Source organism: Schistocerca serialis, chromosome 2 (genome assembly GCF_023864345.2).
Source record: "Schistocerca serialis cubense isolate TAMUIC-IGC-003099 chromosome 2, iqSchSeri2.2, whole genome shotgun sequence".
Classification (NCBI taxonomy): Eukaryota; Metazoa; Arthropoda; class Insecta; order Orthoptera; family Acrididae; genus Schistocerca; species Schistocerca serialis.
In genome coordinates, this window is record NC_064639.1 from 20237567 (window position 1) to 20259494 (window position 21928).

Consider the following 21928-nt stretch of genomic DNA (forward strand, 5'->3'; position numbering starts at 1 on the left):
GTATCTATCTTACCGCTAGTGAAATAAGCCTCTACATTTGTGCTCTAGCCATCCCTGCTTAACCATTTTGCACTTCCTTTGGATCTCATTTCTGAGACGTTTGTATTCCCTTTTGCCTGCTTCATTTACTGCATTTTTATATTTTCTCCTTTCATCAATTAAATTCAATACTTTTTTCTTAGTTTACATGTAAAAAGAAGTTACTTTGTTATGTTTTTGAACTTGCACTGCTACGAGTGTGAACCGTGATTCCTTCCTGTTCATGCTGACAAAGTATTACGAATTTATTTGTAAAAGTATAGACAGTGGTAACTGAAATGTGCTGCGGTGGCTCTCCTGATCCGGGTCGGCTGATCAGATGGCCACGTTGTTCGTGCAACTGAAACTCGGGTGGTGTCCGTGAAGAGGAGGGGGGGGGGGGGGGGGGGGGTACGACGGCCGCGCCTCCCGGGCGTCTCTCGTGACACATGCCGTGCAAATTTTCGTAATACATGCGATAAGGTGGTGGTTGCTTCTGACGCTAATTGGTTGTGAGAGAAGTAAAGTGGTGCCACAAAGTTACAGCGTTTTTAACTTTTCTGGCATGACGTCCTTCCCTTCATCTCATATTCGCAAATTTTGATTGGTAATTTTAATAACTGAAGACAGAGTTACGTTACCCGCCAAAGTCCTTTTTCGTGACACGCATTCGGCGTCTTTTTAATAGCAAACGGCAGTGCAGCGGTCGTCTCCGAGGAGAGGCGTCGTGGTACCGATCCCATACTACGGGCCTGACATACACCGAAGCGGCAAACAAACTGACACAGGCGTGCGCATTCAAATAGACACACAGCAGAGGTGTACAAATTCCCCTTGCAGCCTGCTTGCCCCTAGCACCTCTGCAACCATTCATGCAGGTCAGCCTGCCGCGATGTAAACACAAGAGTGCTCGTGTACTGAGGCATAGTGGGCAATGCGGCCGATACGGGCTCCCGCAAGCCCGGGCTACCTGGGTTCCCGCAAGCCTGCCAAGCTTCACGGGACCCGCTCAGCTTGCTGCGCCTGACAACAGGTTGCGCTGTCAAGCTACCGTGACTAGAGTAGCCAGGTAGTTAGCCTGCAGTTCATTTATCGCAACGGTGGAGACAGCACAATGAATAGGTCGAACTTTGGTGAGAGTGAAAAAAAATTGACAACTGGCGAATACATGCTGGTAACGAAACAGAGCACAAGTGCCGCATGGGAAACGTTTTCGTGTGTTTATGAGGCCGCTTCAAATAAATCGGTAGGTGTGTCTCAATGCAAACTATGTAAAAAGCTCTTAAGTACTTATTCGGGAACCTCGAGTATGTTACGACATGTGTGCAAATTTGACAAGCAGTTCCCTCACTCCGTAAATATCTTGAAAGAGGACAAAGATTTAGTGGCCGAAAAGTACGTCGAAATGTGTGCTAAGGACCTGAGACCATTTAGCAGTATAGAGGGAGAAGGATTTCTTAATTTAGGGCAGACACTGATCGACATAGGTAAAAAATATGGCTCAGTTCATATTAAAAATGTTATGCCTTCCCGAGTGACAGTAGCTAGGAAAGTTCAAACCTTAGCTGATAAAGTGCGCAGCAAAATGCTCCCAGATATAGTGCATGCGATTCGTTCTGGTATATGTGCCAGTACAATTGATCTATGGACAGACAATTACAAAGGGGTGCATTACATGTCCGTGACAATGCATTACATAAATTCAGACTGGCGTTTGAATAAATATGTACTAATGTGCTCTGCGTTTCCTGACTGCCCAAAAACTGGCTCGAATATTCGAAACGAGTTGGAAGATGGCTTAGAAACTATGGGTGTTTCTCGTGAAGACATTGCCAAAATTACGTTTGTCACAGACCAGGGCACTAACATTGTCAAAGCTCTCGAAGTATATCAGCGTCTTCCATGCATGGCTCATAGTATAAACACAGTCTTGAAACATGTTCTGAGCGACACAGTTTTTGAAAGAAAATGTTCCAAATATATTAGCCATTCTTAATACAGTGCGGGCTACGGTTTCGTACTTTAAGAGAAGAGGTCTCTGTGTGAGACTGAACTCATCTTTAAAGCAGTGGGTTTCAACTCGTTGGAATAGTTATTTTGACATGCTTGTATCAGTCCATTCTCAGATTGATTCAGTGAAGGCTGTTTTACATAATGAAGGTGCCTCTGATAAGATGCTGGTTTATGACCACCATATAACTGGCCAGCTTATAGAATTTCTTAAGCCGTTTAAAGAAGCCACAGTTGATCTAGAGAGTGACAAGGATCCAGCCCTACATTTAGTTCTACCGTGGTTTTATGCCTTAAAAACTCACTGTACCGTACGGGATAACGATGAAGAGGTTTGTAATTTTATTCCATCTGAATATTATAGAACCACTTGTCAAATATATATGTTGAGAAAATGTATTTTCAGGACATGAAACCTTTGAAACAAGCCGCTGATGCCTTCCTAGAACAGAAAATGTGCGTTAGTATGTTGCATAAAATTGCAACGTTTATGGTGGCTAACTACCGCACATTAAGAAAGTTAACCGAGGATGAAAAAATTGAAGTTTACCAAGCAGCACGACAGATGTGTGCTGAAGGTAAGCTCCTAAGATAATGCATATATTCTTCATCTACATGTACATGGTTACTCTGCAAGACACACGCAAGTGCTTAGTTGAGGGTTCATCGAACCACTTTCAACTTATTTGTCTCCTTTTCTCGAATTTTGCGCGGGATAGAACACCTACAGCTCTCCGTCTGAGCGCTGCTTTTTTGTATTTTATTCTGATGATCATTTCTTCCAATGTATATGGGACTCAACAATATCTCTTCGAATTCGGAGGTGTAAGTTGGTGATCGAAATTTCATATATAGATCGCGCCACGTCAAAAAACGCCATTGTTGAAATGATTACCACCCGAACTCTTGTGTAATTTCCGCGACACTCTTTCCCCTGTTTTACGATAATACCAAACCAGCTGCCCTTATTTAGACTCTTTCGACCTCTTCCGTCAATAGTAAGGCTCTCCAACTTCGTAGCAACGCTCCAAAAGAGTGTTTTGTCATTAAAACGCCTACAGCATTTTCTGTGTGTCCATTCCTATTTAAGTAGGTCGTAATTGTAATCAGAGGTATTAAGTAGAATCTGCAGCCTTTAGATTTGACTGGTTGATCTTGTAAACGAAGTTTAACGGACTTAGTTTAGTACACACAGGGATAACCTCGCTCTTGTCATTATTTATTGCCAACTGCTAATTTTCACACCAAAAATATATACCTTATTTAAATCGTCCTGCAGTTAGTTTTGATCTTCTGGTGACTTTACAGGGCGATAAATGATAGCATCATCTAAAACCTATTATAATTTGAACTATGTGTAGTACGATCTTCACATTATTCTGCAAATATTAATTGGAACCTGTACAGTTTCAGTACAAGTGCCCAATCACAGAAACCAAGAAACAAATCCAGGGCCGTACAAAATGGCGAAATTTGAGGACTGGGCAGAAGAGCCTCCTCTCCTACATGATGAAGTCAGCAGATACTTGCAAGAACACTGTGTGAACGAGGGAGATATTCTACAGTGGTGGAAAAATAACTCCCAACGACTTCCTCGACTTGCGTGTGTGCAAGAAAAATATTAAATATACCAGCCACTAGTGCGTCTAGTGAGAGAATTTTTAGTTGCGCTGGAAACCTAATTAGCGAAAAACGATCACGTCTTAATGCAGACAGACTTAACGATCTCGTCATAATTAATTCAAACACTAATCAGCAGACACATTGAAAATACAGTAGAACATTGAACGGGAAACTATGAGTTTGAGCGCAAATTTACTAATTAAGAGTGCAGATTTCTTTCTTGTGCTTCCTGGGCTTCAATTTCTGAGATAGAAATTTTGTAATGCATACAGTTCATTTTTATTTTAGACTAAACTTTTTGATTTCAATCCTTCCAAGTGACATTAATTATTGTTTGTAAACCATTTTCTGTTACTTGGGTTTGCAAAAGTAGCCAAATATTTTTAGGAGTATCTGGTTTGGTCTAAATAATACTTTCAGGGGAACTGAAGGAAAATTTGTAAAGATTTTATGTTGAAAAGTGTTCTGCAAAATAAAATATTCATTTGTGGAGTAAGGCAATACACATTATGAGTTTAAATTACAATTTATTTTGTTGAGTTCCACACACATTGCAAAATGTAATTTTATTCTTGTATTTCTATATTAAGGGGAATCCCACATGCAGAGTCAAGATGCTGAAGACCTAGACACTACAAATACTCCTAAAATGAAGAGCGTCTTTTTCCATGAATGTATTGTAGTAGAAATATAATGGCAACTCTGAGCCACTCTCCACAGCGTCTATATCTGCGTCATGAGGATTCAGACTCGTCGTTTAGGTCTGTGTTATGAGGGTCTAGAGTCGTCGTTTAGATTTGCATCATGCAAGTAAACACTCGTCGTCTTAGTCTGCATCATGATGGTCCGAAATATGGTCCTTCATGATGCAGACCTAGACTACAAGTGTGGACTCTCATGACGCAAACGTAGGAGCCGCGAAAAATGGCTCAGGGTCGCCATTGTATTCCCAGTACTATAGTTTTTAGACGAACTGGATACGAAACAGGTCCTTCGATTTTGTTAAAATGCATTTTGGCAATTTAGAATGATTTTTCCAACTTCGAATGAATTCACAGAACCAGTAAAATACATCCTGGAAACGTAGTTAAATATTTATATAATTGGTGTCATACTTGGCTGAAACATACTAAAGTTAAAGAATCTAGACTTCCAAAATCTTAATTTGGTTCTCATTGCAGTACAGTGGTTAATAGGGGCGTAGATAATTTATTCTTCTGGGGAGGTGACCAATCTTCTTTTTCGGGGGTGGAGGTTCACTTCTTTAGTACAAATATCCATCCGTTTCGGTGTTGAAAAGTGCAGCACAGACTGCATTGCGTTGCCTGGGCATTTATTTATTCCATACTCTCGTAGTCCATCTTCCCTCCCGTATTTTCTCTCTATCCATTTAGTCCTCTCCCACTATCTCTTTGATCACCTCCACCCCCCCCCCCCCACTCCCCATCCCTTGGCCGGCCGAAGTCGCCAAGCAGTTCAAGGCGCTACAGTCTGGAACCGCGCAACCGCTACGGTTGCAGGTTCGAATCCTGCCTCGGGCATGGATGTGTGTGATGTCCTTAGGTTAGTTAGGTTTAAGTAGTTCTAAGTTCTAGGGGACTGATGACCTCAGAAGTTAAGTCCCATATTGCTCAGGGCCATTTGAACCATTTTTGAACCCATCCCTTGGCCCATCTCCCCCCCCCCCCCCACCCTCTATCCTTCTCCTCGTCCTCTCTCTGTTGGATTCCGCCACCTCAGTTCATCTCCTCTTCACCTATCTATGAAAACTCATATATATTTGTCAACTTTTGTGGTGATCAGTGAATCAGTGTCAAAGTTTATTGCTAGGTAGCATTTATTGTAATACTTTTTGATATGCAGAATTGATAGTTTTGTTTTCTGGTGCGTAAACAAATGAAGTTGAAGGTGTCCCGACAGGGCAATATGCGACATACAAATAGCCATGTGAAAAACATGATTTTCAAGATTGATACCACAAACATATAACAACTGCCCCTGCGATTTATCTATCGACATGGCAAATGTAAGCTGCACTGGAAATTATAACCGTTTAAAGTCGAATGGCATGTCGGTCGGAATCTTAGTGATATTGGAATCAAACTGTCCTCACCTTTGTACTTTCCTTTTAAAATTGTGGCTTCGATTACGTTGTTCTTTAACTTCTTCCCCGCAAGCCGGGTGCCATTACAAAGACGTGGCTGGTTTACCTTTCGCAACATGATTGCCGATCCGACTTAATTACAGATTGGGAGGCGGTAATCCGGGGAAATCCAGCGAATTTAAAAATTCCGTAGGATAGTTGACTACATCATCTTAGTTAGTAACGGAATAAACCGACTTGTATGTCAGCAATTCGCCAGGTGTCATATTTTGAATCTGAAAATTCATTTCGTTAACATCAAGGTTTTTTGCAGCCAATATAACACGTTCACTCAACCAAAAATGGTTTGCAACTGTTAAACGACATTTGCTGTGCGCGAATTGTCCAACACGATGACTGTGAATGTGTCAGACAGCTCTCAAATTTCAAAAAGATCATAGACATTTCGTTTAAAAAGAAATGTATATATATATATATATATATATATATATATATATATATATATATATATATATATATATATATATACATTTCTTTTAAACGAAATGTCTATGATCTTGAAGAGAGTACCTTACAAAAGATTTTGACATCGTTTGCGGGTTACCATGAAAGTTCACTATGTACGCATGTTTCCATGGAGAAGGTTTTTGAATATTTACATGTGCATGTATATGTATATATATATTTATATATGTTTATGTATATATATGTATATGCGTATATATATGTATATATGTATGTATATGTATATATATGTATTTGTCTATGAGTATATATATACTCATAGACAAATACATATATATATATACATACATATAAATACGCATATACATATACATATATATACATAAACATATATATATATACATGCACATGTAAATATTCAAAAACCTTCTCCATGGAAACATGCGTACATAGTGAACTTTCATGGTAACCCGCAAACGATGTCAAAATCTTTTGTAAGGTACTCTCTTCAATGTACTGTCCGAAATATTATGTAGACAGTGATGTTCCTCTTGATGGTCAAGTGTGCAAAATTTCTTCAAGATCGGAATAAAATTGTAGGTTGGTGTAGAAGTGTGTACGTAAAGTACCCTCCGCCATGCACCATTCAGAATTTTAAGCAGGCAGCGCCCTTCATCCTGCTTTGAATATCAAGTGTGCCAAATTTCATCAAGATCGGAATAAATACGTACAATTTGTCGAGTTCCGTTATGTAAAGGAACCTCTGCCATGCACCATATGAAATTTTATGTAGACTGTGACCTTCCTCTTGGTTTCAAGGTATAATGTGCAAAATTTCATCAAGATTCTATGCAATACAAACACACGGACACAATGAAAACGCACTTTCAATTTTTGTCAAATTTTCCAATTTTTCGGTCGGTTTTCGAAAAATTTTATTTTATAAAAACCTTGTCCTGAGAATTACGAACACAGCAAAAAAAATTTAGCCGAACTGGTCCAGGCGTTCTCGAGTTTTACGCTTATCAACACATTTGGCAATTAATTTTTATTTATATAGATAAGAAGCCCGAAATATACGCGTAAAGGAAGAATATACAAATAAAACCAATATTTTTTTTACCTGAAATTAATACATATATATATAATGTTGGGGTTTGTCTTTTGGTGCTCAGGTAAAATAAAAACTTTTGATTAACGTTCATAATACGACAATGACGCGCGCAGACTAAACGGCTGCGTAGCGCAGCTCAGCAGTAATATGGGCAGGCAAGCAAGTTTCCCGCAGCCTGCCCGGGTTGGGTTGTGCTTGGCTTGGCTGGGAGTGAAGCAGCCTGCCCGTTCTGTTGACAACGAGCGGCGGCCTGCCCGCCTGGCCACCGGGCAAGCATGGGCGGGTTAAAAGCGGGACATGTACACCTCTGACACACAGACAACCAGAATACGGCGCTGCGGTCGGCAACGCCTATGGAAGACAACGACTGTCTGGCGCAGTTGTTGGATCGTTGACTGCTGCTACAATGGCAGGTTATCAAGATTTACGTGAGTTTGAACGTGGCATTATAGTCCCCGCACGAGAGATGGGACACAGGATCTCCGAGGTAGCGATGAAGTGGGGATCTTCCCTTACGACCATTTCACGAGTATACCGTGAATATCAGGTATCCGGTAAAACATCAGGTCTCCCGACATCGCTGTGGCCAGAAAAAGATCCTACAAGAACGGGACCAACGACGACTGAAGAGAATCGCCCAACCTGACATAAGTGCGACCCTTCCGAAAATTGCTGCAGGTTTCAGTGCTGGGCCACGAACAAGTGGCAGCGTGCGAACCGTTCGACGAAACATCATCGATATGCGCTTCCGGAGCAGAAGTCCCACTCGTGTACCCTCGATGACTGCACGACACAAAGCTTTATGCGTCGCCTGGGCCCCTCAACGCCGACATTGGACTGTTGATGACCGGAAACGTGTTGCCTGGTGGGACGAGTCTCGTTTCAAATTGTATCGATCGGACAGATGTGTACGGGTATGGAAACAACCTCATGAATCCAACGACCCTGCACGCCAGCAGGGGACTGTTCAAGCTGGTGGAGACTCTGTAGTGGTGAGGGGCGTGTAGCTCTTGCAGTGATATGGGACCCCTGATACGTCTAGATACGGTTCTCGCAGGTGACAAGTACGTAAGCATCCTGTCTGATCACCTGCATCCATGGACGTGGGCAATTCCAGCGGGTCAATGCGACACCCCACACGTCCAGATTTGCTACAGAGTGGCTCCAAGAACACTCTTCTGAGTTTAAACACTACCGCCGCCCACCAAACTCCCCAGACATGAACATTATTGAGCATATCCGGGATGTCTGGCAACGTGCTGTCAGAAGAGAATCCATCTCGTCGCACTCCTACGGATTCATGGACAGCCATGCATGGTTCGTGGTGTCCACTCCCTCCAGTTAGTCGAGTGCATCCCACGTCGTGCCGCGGCACTTCTGCGTCCTCGCGGGGGCCCCACACGATATTAGGCAGGTGTAAGTGCTTCAAAGACTGCAATGATGGAATTTAACATACGGAAACAAATAGAATTTGACATGAAATTATCCATAGAAAATGACATTGTAAATAAAGAAAAATGGACAAAGTTCTTCGGAATTACAATCCAGGACAGCCTCAAACGGGACATGCATATCGATTCCTTAGCATGTAAGCTGTCGAAGAATGTGTTTCCTATAAATATGATTAGCAAATATTGTAACGGCATGTGTGTACTAAAAACTGCCTATCATGCCCTATTCTCATCAAATTTAAACCATGCTGTAGAAATATGGGGTGCAACAACTCAAGCCAACCTAAGCACATTATTAATACTACAGAATAAAGCTATCAGAATTATTTGTGGTGCCAAACCTCGAGAATCGTGTCGGAATCTGTTCCCAAAGTTAGGTATGCTTACCATTATAGGTGTATACATATTGAAAGTTATACTGCTTGTGGAAACAATAAATCCAAATTTCAACTGTGACCTGCACCAGTACGATTCAAGGCTAAAGTTCAGATACCATGTAAATAGCCACAGAACAGCTTTATATGAAAAAAATGCACTTCATGCTGGGCTGAAGCTATCCAATGCCCAACCAAAAAGTCTCACAACCCTTCCCACTAACAAAAGATCAGCTAAAAAGAATTCTAATTGAAAACCCTTTTCATTCCCTAGACAAGTATTATACCTGTATGAAAATTGCTTCATAAGTATGTCAAGCTCATAGTTTTAACTAACCTACAACTAATATAATGTTGATAACAACAATATTTGTAATATTGTGATTGTATACTACCAAAATGCATCAAAACGTAAAATTTATTAATACAAACAAATCTTTAGTTTGTAATTTATAAACTGACGTATTCAGAAAATAATCTGTATGATGTCCTGACACTGTATGATTTCTACAGATTGTATCTGATTATTCGATGTTGAATAAATACTATTATTATTATTATTATGAGTTTGTGAAAAAAAATTTGTTCTGCCTTAGACAAGTCTAGCAAAGTTGCAGGATTGTTCTGTGACCTCATAAAAGCATTTGATTGTGTAAACCATCAATGGCTCCTGTATAAAATGGAAAAATACGGAACTGGAGGTCATGTTTTAGAGTGGTTCAGGTTATACCTCACAAAGAAGAAACACAGAGTAGTTATATCATCAAGCAAGGGAAATTTCTTCTCTGAATGGATGATTATTTCACAAGGTGTTCCACAAGGCTGACTTTTGGTTCTAATTTTATTCTTACTGTACATAAATGACTTGCCACTAAACATAAATTCACACTCAGTTTTATTCACTGATGATACGGCTGCCCTCATCAAAACCAATCACTCACAACAAATTCCCTCAACAGCCACAAATCTATTAGACAGTGTAGAACACTGGTTCTGACTAAATGTGTTAAAATCGCATATTGGAAAAAAAACATTTACTACAGTTCAAAACTATAAACTCTAAGATAAATGAAATTCATATTACCTGCAGTAACCAAGTACTGAAAGAATCAGATTGTGTTAAATTTTTAGGAATCAAAATTTATCCTGGTCTTCATATATAGAAAGCAAATAAGATAAACAGCCTGACCTTTGCTATGAAGATTTTGTCATATTCAACTAGCATGGAGATAAGAAAAGTAGTTTATCACAGCTATTTTGAAGCTGTTATAAGGTATGGCATTATCTTTTGGGGTAATACAAGCAAAATCATTAGAATATTAAAATTACAAAAATCAATTGTTAGAAATATGTGTAATGCAAGACCAAAAAAATCTTGTCGCCCACTGTTAAGAAATCTAGTGGTATTAAGTGCCCTCTGTTTGTATATCTCTGAACTGATTATTTTTGTATACAGTAACCGTATGTTATTCGTAGACAACAATATTAAGCATCAATACAGCACTAGGAATAAGACAAACTTCATGCTTCCTACTCACAGGTTAAAGTCATATGCACAAACCCCAGAATAATAGGCATGAAAATCTACAACATGCTAAAAAAGAAACAAATAAATAGCATGGAGCTAGAGCAATTTAAATCAAAGCTGCGCAAGTTATTAGCGGAAAAAATTTTAATACTCTGTAGAAGAATTTATGAACGATGATGTGGAAGTCTGAGCAAGGAAACATCACCTGTAAATTAAGCTTAGCAGTTTTGTGTCAAATAAATGATTGTAAAAATATGTCCACTATGCAAACACTGTTGTTATATATTACTTTGTAATTCATGTAAACTGGAGTGTTGATATATTGTTTTTGTAATACTGTATATACAAATTGTAATTGTAATGTAAATGTAATGTTGACGAGTCCCCAGTACATCAGATCTGTGATTTGACTTTGTATGTTACGGGATAATAAACATTCTGATTCTGAAGAACCTCTGACTGAGTCATTTAAAGAATGTTTGATTAGGAAACTTCTTATTGACAATTTTCGTCCATGAATAACATGTTCTCATATTTCCCACCAGAAATGTGCTACAGAAATAATAACATCCACAGATCTATGTAAATAATATCTGTAAGGTTTTGACTCATAGTTAGTAAGCATCTATGCATTTACATTTTTACTGATGTTTGTTTATTGTATATATCTATATGCATTTTTATGTGAACACAATTTATGACACAGATAACACTGTAGTAAAGTAGTATTAAGACTCATTTATATGCCTGGTTGTAAGCACAGTTTTATAAGACCATGAGATGAACCGATTATGCTTGGCGAGACACAGGCTTGACACACATGGTTTTTGAGGAAGGTTTAATTTCGCGACCACGAATTTCGGGGTTTTGGCTTTCTCTTTTTTTTTTTTGGAGGGGGGGGGATCTCTCGTGCTTTGTTCTCTGCGGTCGTTTTCCCTTTGTTGCGACTAGGAATTTCACATGTACTGTGCAACATGGAACGGTCGTGGTCTCATATGTGTTGACAGTAATCTTGCACATATGAGCCACTCAGTAGGAATGTTAAACCAGACTGCTGTAGTATATAGCAGCATCATATTTCTATGCAGGCATGGTTTCAATATAAACAAGTTTAATATTTATGTATTATGTAAATAGTTAGGTATTTAGTACGTCGCTTTCTGGTATTCAGGTAGCAGGGACTCAATTGTAAATAAGATGTAAATTTGCAAAAGCGACTGTTTACATGTGTCGCAAATAGTGCCACAAGGATAAGTGGACTATCAACAGAACATAGGACACTCAAGAGAGTGCGAAATGTGGACTTCGAAGTGTTTACATATAATTAGGAGAAAGAGATTATAAAAAATGGCTAGGTCCAACTCACCGTTTGTTGACGATGTGTAGCAGCCGACGGGAGAGGAACCAACGTCTTCAGCCTCTTCTTGTGGCCTAATCCAATGAGTGATAAAACATTCACACACGCACAGAAAGCAATATAGTGTAGTGCACCATAGTGACATGCTACTTTTCAGGCACAAACCGTCACTAATTTCGCTAAAGACACAGTGCTGGGACGATGTGTTATCGACAACACATAAACAATGCAATCACACACGATGAGACTTTACGGTGCGATGAATAAAATGTGTTAGCAGAGACGTTTAATAAATGCATGCTTAAAAATAAGCGTATAAACGCACTAAATAAGAAGCACTGTTGAGACACTTTTGTTGTGGTTATTCAAACCGGGAACGATTTTAAAACAGTATGACAAGCTTCAGTCGTGTGAACTGTTAACGCTCTAGTGAATAAACAGTGACAATTTACATTCATGCTAGAGGGATACTTATCACACAACACAACACGTGCTTATCCGATCCTTTTTCCCAGGACGCTACAGTGTGTAGTGACATATAAAGGACTAATTCTGCCGCGTTTTATGCATTTCATGAACGCAAGAAGCTTCGCGTGGATTGGCACTGCGTGCTTCCGCGCAGCAATGCAATGCAACTCGAATCACGTGCGCGGAATGTGCCTGCCCATATAGTTCCACCGGCCGGCAGCAGGGCGCGCGGCATGCGGCGAGTGATCGGGTGACGTCATCGCTACGAGATGGCGCTAGCTGCCACCTGTTGCTAGAGAGCCTGTACAGGGAGAGAGTGGCCAACCGGACGATACGGCGGCCATTTTACTGCCAAACTCCGGGCGGAACTTTTGAATGGCCAATAGTGGAGTACAAACTCACCGAATCAAAAGCACAAGACAATATGGCGAAATCATTCGTGAAATGCCTTTCTTTACAGCTATAATATACTCATAGTAGCCTACTACGTACAGCACAGGAAAATTTGATACAGTGACTGTAAAAATTATTCGTTACTTGCATTTATCTCCTTTAAAGTTCGTTTACTAGACATATTGCAATAAAAGTAACGTAAACAAAACAAAAATAGTGTATAGCATTTGTTTTGTATCGGAAGTGCATAACGCTAAAGATTTAACGTACCTGTATTACGTCAGATGAATGAAAGTCGTAAGTAGTTGAAACTTCCTGGCAGATTAAAACTGTGTGCCGGAGCGAGACTCCAACTCGGGACCTTTGCCCTCCGCGGGCAAGCGCTCTACCAACTGAACTACCCAAGCACTTGCCCGCGAAAGGCAAAGGTCCCGAGTTCGAGTCTCGGTCCGGCACACAGTTTTAATCTGCCAGGAAGTTTCATATTAGCGCACACTCCGCTGCAGAGTGAAAATCTCATTCTCGTAAGCAGTTGTTTACTTGTTACATGCAAAAAGTGTGAGACGTATTAGTACTTCTTGTCACGTCTTCAAACTTTTTGCATGTCATAAGTAAACAACTGCTTACGACTTTACTGAACACCTCTCGTAGATAAGAAACGAAAAAGATTACAAAAATCAGGTAATGTTAAATGTAGGCTACTGTAATAACGACCAAATATAACAAGAAAACTACCGTATCCCTTCTATCCCACAGTAAGTAGGCCTATTAAAAACTGTCTTCAAGAGTACCTACAATTATTTACTACGAAAAATGTTTGAGCAACCACGACAGCCGCGGAAAACGTGCTTACAACTTGCCTGCGTCCATGATGACTGGGTGTGTGTGTGGTGTCCTTAGGTTAGTTAGGTTTAAGTAGTTCTAAGTTCTAGGGGACTGATGACCTCAGATGTTAAGTCCCATAGTGCTCAGAGGCAGTGCCTTGCCTGCGTCAACAGTCAGGCAATAATAATACTCAAACCAAAATAATGCCTATTGTTCTGATTCGGAACGAAATAAAGTTTGACGCTATAAAGTCGAATGAGCGTGGCACAGCAATTACAGGAACTTCCCGTTTCCAGCAAGGACGTCAGATAATGGCTTCAGAAAAGCTTGTGATGCTACCAGTGTGCACGAACTGTTAAAGAAATAAAAGCTTACAAATGCAGTGAATTGTAATAGGCCTATCTGTTTTGCGTGACTAAAAGTACTTAAAAAAACTGCCCACTGCTTTCGTCTTTCTTCATTGCGTGGAAATGCTAACACGCGAAATCCACCTTCGCCTCTATTGGAACAACCAAATGCAGCACAACCTGGCATCGTTTACGAACGTCTGCAGAACGAATTACAGATGTCAAAAACAATACTGTGCAATTGCTAACGTGTTTACTTCAAACATGTAGGCCTACCGACTTCATCACAAAACGCTTCATTATTTCAACTCGTATTTTAGATCCCAAACGCTAATTACGTACTAAAAACGACATACAACTAAATCGAACATGCGTGCACACCGCATAACAAGTCTCTCAATAATTCAGATTCCTTTTAACCGTTTCCAAAAGTCCTCTGAACTTCAATTCAGCTCACAAGCACGGCGAACATAGGAAGCGCGAGAGACGTTTGGCAGAAAAATGGCGCCAAACCTAATCAACCAGTCACGGCCAACTTCACCCGTGGCCACTCCCTCTCTGTATGCAGGCAGGCTCCCTACCTCACATCACACCAGCCGCTGCTGGCCGACGCTCTTCGCTTGTCTGCCCAGTTGAAAGAGCGCCGGGAGCAATGACCTCGCACACCGCGCGGCTACTGTCCGCTCAGCCAATACGTTCGCTCGGCGGACTTTTAACTAAATAAATATGCAAAGCAGACACTTTTTTTTTTGACGAGACATGGACAAATACGTGCCAAGAGCACAGTAAAGAATACATTATGTGTGTTTTCTCATTCGTAAAAGGCGTTTACACATGAAGTAACATTTATAGGACTTGTATGATTTGTACGATAATTTGCGGAACGTTTAATGAAATGATTGATAAGTTGAACTTTAAAGATGAAAGACAATTTCCGTAAACATGAACATTAACAAAACTATAATTAAAAAGTAAAACTATCTAAAAGTTTGCCCGCTACCTGACTTTTACATTCAACTGAATTCTACTTTATATTTTCTAACATGTAATGAAACTAAAAAGTATCATTCAAGGGGGCAGTGAAATGTTTATTTTTACGCGTAAACAAATTTAAACCTCAAAAAACTAAAATAATTTATGTAAACCTACGTAAGAAACGCACTTGTAGTTGTTGTTGTTGTTGTTGTGGTCTTCAGTCCTGAGACTGGTTTGATGCAGCTCTCCATGCTACTCTATCCTGTGCAAGCTTCTTCATCTCCCAGTACCTACTGCAATCTACATCCTTCTGAACCTGCTTAGTGTATTCATCTCCTGGTCTCCCTCTACGATTTTTACCCTCCACGCTGCCCTCCAGTGCTAAATAGGTGATCCCTCGAGATCTCAGAACATGTCCTACCAACCGATCCCTTCTTCTAGTCAAGTTGTGCCACAAGCTCCTCTTCTCCCCAATTCTATTCAATACCTCCTCATTAGTTATGTGATCTACCCATCTTCTAAAGCTTCTATTCTCTTCTTGTCCAAACTATTTATCGTCCATGTTTCACTTCCATACATGGTGTTGTGGACTGATAAGACAGCCAGTCCACAGTGACGGGTAATCGAAAGGCACGCTCTTAAACTCACGCAGGCTGGCGTGAGGTCTGAAACAGGATACGTAATGAATGCTATAAAGAAAAGTACGTAGCTGCTGGAATACTTAACTTTAATCCACAATTGGTGAACACTGGTCTTGTTACTGTACATGCTTCATTAGATACATAGCAAAGGATAAATGGCGCCTTGCTAGGTCGTAGCAATTGACTTAGCTGAAGGCTATGTTAATTATCGTCTCGGCAAATGAGAGCGTATTTTGTCAGTGAACCATCGCTAGCAAAGTCGGCTGTACAGCTGGGGCGAGTGCTAGGAAGTCTCTCTAGACCTGCCGTGTGGCGGCGCTCGGTCTGCAATTACTGACAGTGGCGACACGCCGGTCCGTCGTATACTAGCGGACCGCGGCCGATTTAAACGGCTACCACCTAGCAAGTGTGGTGTCTGGCGGTGACACCACACATGGCTACACTCCATACAAATACTTTCAGAAACGATTTCCTGACACTCAAATCTATACTCGATGTTAATAGATTTCTCTTCTTCAGAAACGCTTTCCTTGCAATTGCCAGTCTACATTTTATATCCTCTCTACTTCGACCATCATCAGTTATTTTGCTCCCCAAATAGCAAAACTCCTTTACTACTTTAAGCCTCTCATTTCCTAATCAAATTCCCGCAGCATCACTCGATTAGATTCGACTACATTCCATTATCCTCGTTTTGCTTCTGTTAATGTTAATCTTATATCCTCCTTTCAAGACACTCTCCATTCCGTTCAACTGCTCTTCCAGGTCCTTTGCTGTCACTGACAGAATTACAATGTCATCAGCGAAACTCAAAGTTTTTATTTCTTCTCCATTGATTTTAAAACGTACTCCGAATTTTTCTTTTGTTTCCTTCACTGCTTGCTCAATATATAGATTGAATAACATTGGGGAGAGGCTACAAGCCTGTCCCACTCCCTTCCCAACCACTGCTTCCCTTTCATGTCCCTCGACTCTTATAACTGCTATCTGGTTTCTGTATGAATTGTAAATAGCCTTTCGCTCCCTGTATTTTACCCCTGCCACCTTCAGAATTTGAAAGGGAGTATTCCAGTCAACATTGTCAAAAGCTTTCTCTAAGTCTACAAATGATAGAAACGTAGGTTTGCCTTTCCTTAATCTAAGATAAGTCGTATAGTGAGTGTTGCTTCACGTGTTCCAGTATTTGTACGGAATCCAAACTGATCTTCCCCGAGGTCGGCTTCTACAAGTTTTTCCATTCGTCTGTAAAAAATTCGCGTTATTATTTTGCAGCCGTGACTTATTAAACTGATTGTTCGGTAATTTTCACATCTGTCAACACCTGCTTTCTTTGGGATTGGAATTATTATATTCTTCTTGAAGTCTGAGGGTATTTCGCCTGTTTCATACATCTTGCTCACCAGATGGTAGAGTTTTGTCAGGACTGGCTCTCCCAAGGCCGTCAGTAGTTCCAATGGAATGTTGTCTACTCCCGGGGCCTTGTTTCGACACAGGTCTTTCAGCGGTCTGTCAAACTCTTCACGCAGTATCATATCTCCTATTTCATCTTCATCTAAACTCTCTTCCATTTCTATAATACTGTCATCAAGTACATCGCCCTTGTATAGACCCTCTATATACTCCTTCCACCTTTCTGCTTTCCCTTCTTTGCTTACAACTGGATTTCCATCTGAGCTCTTGATATTCATACAAGTGGCTCTCTTATCTCCAAAGCTGTCTTTAATTTTCCTGTAGGCAGTATCTATCTTACCCCTAGTGAGATAAGCCTCTACATCCTTACATTTGTCCTCTAGCCATCCCTGCTTAGCCATTTTGCACTTCCTGTCGATCTCATTTTTGAGACGTTTGTATTCCTTTTTAACTGCTTCATTTATTGCATTTTTATATTTTCTCGTTTCATCAATTAAATTCAATATTTCTTCTGTTACCGAAAGATTTCTACTAGCCCTCGTCTTTTTACCTACTTGATCCTCTGCTGCCTTCACTACTTCATCCCTCAAAGCTACCCATTCTTCTTCTACTGTATTTCATTCCCCCATTCCTGTCAATTGTTCCCTTATGCTCTCCCTGAAACTCTGTACAACCTCTGGTTCTTTCAGTTTATCCAGGTCCGATCTCCTTAAATTCCCACCTTTTTGCAGTTTCTTCAGAGTCCACATCTGCCCCTGGAAATGTCTTACAATTTAAAACCTGGTTCCTAAATCTCTGTCTTACCATTATATAATCTATCTGATACCTTTTAGTATCTCCAGGGTTCTTCCATGTATACAACCTTCTATCATGATTCCTAAACCAAGTGTTAGCTATGGTTAAGTTGTGCACTGTGCAAAATTCTATCAGGCGGTTTCCTCTTTCATTTCTTATCCCCAATCCATATTCACCTACTACGTTTCCTTCTCTCCCTTTTCCTACACTCGAATTCCAGCCACCCATGACTATTAAATTTTCGTCTCCCTTCACTATCTGAATAATTTCTTTTATTTCATCACACATTTCTTCAATTTCTTCGTCATCTGCAGAGCTAGTTGGGATATAAACATGTACTACTGTAGTAGGTGTGGGCTTCGTGTCTATCGTGACCACAATAATGCGTTCACTATGCTGTTTGTAGTAGCTTACCCGCATTCCTATTTTCCTATTCATTATTAAACCTACTCCTACATTACCCCTATTTGACTTTGTGTTTATAACCCTGTAGTCACCTGACCAGAAGTCTTGTTCCTCCTGCCACCGAACTTCACTAATTCCCACTATATCTAACTTTAACCTGTCCATTTCCCTTTTTAAATTTTCTAACTTACCTGCCCGATTAAGGGATCTGACATTCCACGCTCCGATCCGTAGAACGCCAGTTTTCTTTCTCCTGATAACGACATCCTCTTGAGTACTCCCCGCCCGGAGATCCGAATGGGGGACTATTTTATCTCCGGAATATTTTACCCAAGAGGACGCCATCATCATTTAATCATACAGTAGAGCTGCATGCTCTCGGGAAAAATTACGGCCGTAGTTTCCCCCTGCTTTCCGCCATTCGCAGTACCAGCACAGCAAGGCCGTTTTGGTTATTGTTACAAGGCCAGATCAGTCAATCATCCAGACTGTTGCCCCTGCAACTACTGAAAAGGCTGCTGCCCCTCTTGAGGAACCACACGTTTGTCTGGCCTCTCAACAGATACCACTCCGTTGTGGTTGCACCTACGGTACGGCTATCTGTATCGCTGAGGCACGCAAGCCTCCCCACCAACGGCAAGGTCCATGGTTCATGGGGGGAGAGAATAGAAGCTTTCGAAATGTGGTGCTACAGAATAATGCTGAAGATTAGATGGGTAGATCACGTAACTAATGAGGAGGTATTGAATAGAATAGGGGAGAAGAGGAGTTTGGGCAAAACTTGACAAGAAGAAGGGACCGGTTGGTAGGGCATATTCTGAGGCATAAAAAAAAATCGTAGAGGGAGACGAAGAGATAGATACACTAAGCAGATTCAGAAGGATGTAGGTTGCAGTAAGTACTGGGAGATGAAGAAGCTTGCACTGGATAGAGTAGCTTGGAGAGCTGCATCAAACCAGTCTCAGGACTGAAGACCACGACAACAACAACTAGTATAAAGCCTTGAATAATCTACTCAGGTCAAACTTCAACATCACAGAAAAAAACTGAGAAGCAATTCAGTTATTCGATTGTGTAAGCAAACACGTTACCTTTCTTTTACAGCCAATCAGCTTCTAAAGAAAGAAACAAAGCACGAGACCAATAAAATTTTTGCATTCGTAGCGCAGTACAGTGTATGTAGTCGAATATTACATTCACTCGCGTTGATTTCCTGAATCCTTCGTAACAACACAATCTTTGAAAATAATACCTTAAGCAGTTCATCCTCAAAAAATTGAGAATTACTACAAGTTTTAAACGTCGTGTAATCTTGGTCGTCATGTAACACTTCATTTTCATCGTATGTAGACTCGTCAAGGGCTCTCTAAATCATTTTTTCCAAACGTTTCTTCTCTTCACAACACATTCTGAACACACAGTCGTACTAAATCCGCGAAACAGATAACTCTATAACGTCACCTAGTGCCTACGAAGCAACAAAGGTTTCAAAAACGACGAATGGTTAAACTGATACCTCTACGATGTCTGCAGATCTCACAGATCATTCCAGGAGCAAAAAAAAATGTTAGAAACGACTGAAAATCATCGGAAGTGGCGCGACGTGATATTGCATCCGCCGCGTACTGCCATTTCCTGCTAACGACGAAGTATTACGTCAGCCGCGTGCCAGGTGTTGTTTACAGTTTTGCAGTTACTGCCTCGACAGCAACATCCGCACGTCGTGACAAATGTTAAATGCAGATGTTCACCGAGGAACAGCATCTCGGAACCAAAAACCGAGCATTACTAGGCGGAAAGTAAACACGTTGCCCTCGTTTTTCTAATAACTTCTCGAAACGACGTACTTTCCTTGGCACAAAAAACTTGTCGTCTAGCTGCATATACTGTACGAGCACAGTGTCGTAGTAACACGATAGTTCGTGAATTCGAAGCAAAAACTGTAGAAAAAGAAAGCACAGCACTTACCACGCCCAGCTTACGAGTGCAACTCACACAAACAGCGCGGTGCGTTCCACGAGTCCGCACTCGCACACGACCTGCCGCTCAGAGCATTCTTCCACTCGGCTGGATGTCTTACGCCATTCCTGCACTGCGCATGCGCGAACAAGCTGGTAACTTTTTATAACAGTAGCACGCGGTCGACTTCGTCGCGCAACTCTTTCGTCCGTCCCATAACTAACTCGTCAAAAGTTACACTCGTGTCGAATGTTGAGAACACAGACCACTTTAAAACGACGTGTACTTGTCGACTGCACCGTAAAACGCAATAGCAGAGAGTGTGGTTTCAGGGAACAGTCGCCCACCGCGCACGCTGTCTCCCACAGGCCGAAGCAACGACGGAGCAACACAGGCGAACTTCTCCGGCAGAAGGATGGGCCCGTCCTAATTCGAGTGTGGCGCCATTACTTTTTGTGACTTTCAGGCAGAGCGCTGAATAAAATGACCAGTCATATCTACATCCATACTCCGCAAGCCACTGACGGTGTGTGGCGGAGGGTACCTTGAGTACCTCTATCGGTTCTCCCCTCTATTCCAGTCTCGTATTGTTCGTGGAAAGAAGGATTGTCGGTATGCCTCTGTGTGGGCTCTAATCTCTCTGATTTTTTCCTCACGGTCTCTTCGCGAGATATACGTAGGAGGGAACAATATACTGCTTGGCTCTTCGGTGAAGGTATGTTCTCGAAACTACAACAAAAGCCCGTACCGAGCTACTGAGTGTCTCTCCTGCAGAGTCTTCAACTGGAGTTTACCTATCATCTCCGTAACGCTTTCGCGATTACTAAATGATCCTGTAACGAAGCGCGCTGCTCTCCGTTGGATCTTCTCTATGTCTTCTATCAACCCTATCTGGTACGGATCCCACACTGCTGAGCAGTATTCAAGCAGTGGGCGAACAAGCGTACTCTAACCTACTTCCTTTGTTTTCGGATTGCATTTCCTTAGGATTCTTCCAATGAATCTCAGTCTGGCATCTGCTTTACCGACGATCAACTTTATATGATCATTCCATTTTAAATCACTCCTAATGCCTACTCCCAGATAATTTATGGAATTAAATGCTTCCAGTTGATGACCTGCTATTTTGTAGCTAAATGATAAGGGATCTATCTTTCTATGTATTCGCAGCACATTACACTTGTCTGCATTGAGATTCAATTGCCATTCCCTGCACCGTGCGGCAATTCGCTGCAGATCCTCCTGCATTTCAGTACAATTTTCCATTGTTACAACCTCTCGATATACCACAGCATCATCCGCAAAAAGCCTCAGTGAACTTCCGATGTCATCCACAAGGCCATTTATGTATATTGTGAATATCAACGGTCCTACGACACTCCCCTGCGGCACACCTGAAATCACTCTTACTTCGGAAGACTTCTCTCCATTGAGAATGAGAGGCTGCTGTTTACAGGCTAAAATATTCATTTTACGTTATCAAAACTTATATGATAAAAATACATATTGAAATATATCTTATTGTTCTGATTTACAGCGGACAAAGCGGGATTTCCTTCTTACTTGTGTTCACAAAAAGCAAAGCATATTCCACATGTTTTCACAAAAAGTATCCCCAAACTCAAACTCTGCATACAGCCACTATACGTAATCACTTAGAAGATTC

General features: G+C 41.1%; 1 protein-coding gene across 1 annotated transcript in view; it reads right to left on the reverse strand.

Annotated features, from left to right (window-relative positions):
• The window catches only part of LOC126456741 (uncharacterized), a 137663-nt gene extending 117372 nt beyond the window's left edge, over positions 1 to 20291 (reverse strand). Inside the window, exon 1 of the mRNA XM_050092486.1 lies at positions 20272 to 20291. The gene's annotated coding sequence lies outside the window, so the exon portion shown is untranslated. The remainder of the gene's footprint in view (positions 1 to 20271) is intronic.
• Between the last annotated feature and the right edge of the window lie 1637 nt (positions 20292 to 21928).